The sequence below is a fragment of the Elaeis guineensis genome, chromosome 15 (assembly GCF_000442705.2).
Source record: "Elaeis guineensis isolate ETL-2024a chromosome 15, EG11, whole genome shotgun sequence".
Taxonomy (NCBI): Eukaryota; Viridiplantae; Streptophyta; class Magnoliopsida; order Arecales; family Arecaceae; genus Elaeis; species Elaeis guineensis.
Genome location: NC_026007.2, coordinates 19,837,062 through 19,840,967, shown reverse-complemented (window position 1 = coordinate 19,840,967; position 3,906 = coordinate 19,837,062). Strand labels below are relative to the sequence as shown.

Below are 3,906 nucleotides of genomic sequence, written 5' to 3'. Positions count from 1 at the left end.
AGGATTAGGAATGAAATAAATCAATTTTATCAACTAGCTGGTGAATCATTTTGGAAGTACTTTGATCGTTTCAAGAATCTTTTGACCCAATGCCCACACCATGGAATAGAAACTTGGAGACTATGCCAGATCATCTATGAGGGGTTAGATTCAAACTCAAGAACCATGCTAGAGTCCATGTGCCAAGGCCAATTTATGGACAAAGAAACTACTGAAGCTTGGCAATTCTTAGAAGACCTAGCCGAGAAAAATTTACAGTGGGAAACAACTAGGGAACCTGATAAAGCTACACCTTCAAGAGGAGGAATGCATCAAATTCAACCAACCCTAGCATCAGAGGCCAAGATTGCAACCTTAACACGTAGATTGGAAGCCTTAGAATTACAGAGACCAGCCAATGTAAATCAAATATCTGCACCCATGTGTAAAGGGTGCAATGCACCAGACCATGTCTTAGAAGAATGTTCCTACTCGAATGAGTGTGCACAGGTGAATGCCACCTATCAAGGACCATTGAACAATCCTTATGCACCCACATATAACCCAGGTTGGAGGAATCACCCGAATTTCTCATGGTCCCAGAATCCTAATGTAGGTAATCCAAATTTCAATCAGCAAAATCTAAGGTCCAACCCAGTGATGAACAACCCGCCAGGCTTCCATGATAATGACAAAAAAATTACCTCTTTAGAGAAAAGCCTAGAAGCCATGATGAAAACACATACCAGCTTTATGCAAACTACGGGTCAACTCATAAATAATAACACCCAAGCTATAGCCCGTCTGGAAATGCAAGTAAGTCAGCTGGCTTCGACCATTAGTGAACGAGAACATGGTAGGTTACCTAGCCAACATGAGCCAAATCCTAGGAACCAAAATGGTCCACGACCCCAACAAGGAAACCAAGTTAATGGTATAAATGCCATTCATACCTTAAGATCAGGAAAACAAATAGACAATAAGGTAGTTGCACTTGATGATATAGATGACTCATCTGCCGAGTCACCTTCTAAAACTACTACCTTTCAACCTCAAGCACCAGAAACTGAAAATTCACCTAGTCCAGTACTTAAAAGTCCTAGAGCTCCTTTTCCAAACAGACTGAAATCCAATAAATCTGAACATTTAGACAAAATTTTAGAGGTATTTAAACAAGTCCAAGTTAATATTCCTCTTTTAGATATAATCCATCAGGTTCCAACTTATGCCAAATTTTTAAAAGATCTCTGCACTAGGAAAAGGACCACTAATGTACCAAATAAAGCATTTTTGGCTGCAAGTGTCAGTTCATACCTATCTAGCCATGTGCCAATTAAATATAAGGACCCTGGAGCTCCAACAATTTCTTGTGTTATTGGAGAAACCAATATAAAAAAGGCCTTGCTAGATCTAGGAGCTAGTGTGAATATCCTTCCATATTCGGTGTATGAACAACTAGGATTAGAAAAACTTCAACCTACTGGGATCACATTACAGTTAGCCGATAGATCTCTCAGGATCCCTAAGGGAATGGTCGAGGATGTTCTGATAAAGGTTGAAAATTTCATTTTTCCTGTAGATTTTATTGTTTTAGAGACTGAGCCAGTTGCGAATCCTAAAGGACATATACCTGTCATTTTAGGAAGACCATTCTTAGCTACGGCCAATGCTGAAATCAATTGTCGAAATGGTCTAATGAAGTTATCCTTTGGGAATATGACCATTGAGCTTAATGTTTTTAACTTAGAACAGGAATCCTCTTCTCATGCTGATGTCAATGTAGTCCAAGATGGTATTTATGAATCCATTGACATTAGTGATGATGAAGTCGACCTAGAGTCTAACCCCTGGTTAATCCATGAGTCTAAGGATGTCAATGAAATACTTAAAGAAAATCAGATTAATCAGGAATCGACACTTCCTACTGAACCAATCATTGAGATGGTGAACTCATCACCTAAACCATCGATAGAGGAAGCACCCATTTTAGAACTGAAGCCCCTCCCAGAACATCTCAAGTATGCATATCTAGGACCCAAAGAAACTTTGCCTGTAATTATTGCATCAGACCTAGATCCCAAGCAAGAGGAGGAGTTATTGTCAGTTCTAAAAGCAAATCAAGAGGCAATAGGTTGGACCATAGCAGATATCAAAGGAATAAGCCCTTCTATAGTTCAACATAGAATATACTTAGAGGAAGAGGCTAAACCAACAAGAGAAGCCCAAAGAAGGCTTAATCCAGTTATGAAGGATGTAGTTAAAAAGGAGATTCTGAAACTCCTAGATAGTGGAATAATTTATCCTATTTTTGATAGCTCTTGGGTAAGCCCAGTTCAAGTAGTACCCAAGAAATCTGGGGTAACAGTGGTCCAAAATGATGCAAACGAACTTATCCCAACTAGGACCCAAACGGGATGGAGGGTCTGTATAGACTATAGAAAGTTGAATGCTGCGACAAGGAAAGATCACTTTCCTTTGCCATTTATTGATCAAATGTTGGAAAGACTAGCCGGACAAGAGTTTTACTGTTTTCTTGATGGATACTCCGGTTACAACCAGATCCCCATAGCCGCTGAAGATCAAGAAAAGACTACATTCACCTGTCCATTTGGTACTTTTGCCTATAGACGAATGCCCTTTGGACTATGTAATGCACCGGCAACCTTTCAGAGATGCATGATCAGCATATTTTCAGATATGATAGAACGATTTCTAGAAATTTTTATGGATGACTTTTCTGTTTTTGGTCTAACCTTCTCCGAGTGTCTGAATCACCTGCAATTAGTTCTAGAACGATGTAAGGAGAAGCACCTAGTTCTCAACTGGGAAAAATGTCAGTTTATGGTCAAACAGGGAATAGTTCTTGGCCATGTCATTTCTAAAAAGGGGATTGAAGTGGACAAGGCCAAAATAGATCTAATTGCAAGTCTTCCACCACCTAAATCTGTGAAAGAAATACGTTCATTTTTAGGTCATGCTGGATTCTATAGAAGGTTTATTGCCAACTTTAGCAAAGTAGCACGTCCACTGACTAATCTTTTGGCAAAGGATACTAAATTTGAATTTACTCATGAGTGCTTGGAATCCTTTGAATTTCTAAAAAATGCACTTGTATCAGCTCCAATCATTCATCCTCCTGTCTGGTCTGAACCATTTGAATTAATGTGTGATGCGTCCGATCATGTTGTGGGCGCAATCTTAAGTCAACGAATAAATAAGCTGCCTAGAGTGATATATTATGCAAGTAAAACCTTAAATGATGCGCAGCTTAACTACACCACAACTGAGAAGGAGTTCCTTGCCGTTGTCTTTGCTTTAGAGAAATTTAGATCTTATTTGGTTGGGACCCACACCATTGTTTACACCGATCACTCAGCCATTAGACATCTCCTAGCAAAGAAGGATGCCAAGGCACGTTTAATCAGATGGATTTTGCTCCTTCAAGAATTTGACCTAGAAATTAGGGACAAGAAAGGCACTGAGAACGTTGTAGCAGATCATTTGTCCCGAATTCCAGTTGCACCATCTAGTGAACCACCCATCAATGAATCTTTCCCAGATGAGCAACTCATGTCTTTGTCTACTGAACCTTGGTTTGCTGATATTGTAAATTATTTAGCCATAGGCAAGATACCTTCTCATTGGACTAAGCAGGATAAATATAAATTCTTTGCCCAAGTGAAGTATTTCATTTGGGATGATCCTTATCTTTTTAAACAATGTCCTGATCAAATTATTAGAAGGTGTATCCCAGATAACGAAGTCATGAATATTTTATCTTTTTGTCATGATCAAGCATGTGGGGGTCACTTCGCGTCTAAGAAAACTGCTGCTAAGGTTCTCCAATGTGGTTTTTATTGGCCCAATTTGTTTAAGGATGCTCACGAATATTGTAAAAATTGTGCTCAATGTCAGAAAATAGGCCGA

General features: G+C 39.2%; 1 non-coding gene across 1 annotated transcript; it reads right to left on the bottom strand.

Annotated features, from left to right (window-relative positions):
* LOC140854224 (small nucleolar RNA R71) lies at positions 1-107 on the bottom strand. Its single transcript, XR_012137357.1, has one exon. It is a non-coding gene; the product is annotated as a small nucleolar RNA R71 (small nucleolar RNA).
* Between the last annotated feature and the right edge of the window lie 3,799 nt (positions 108-3,906).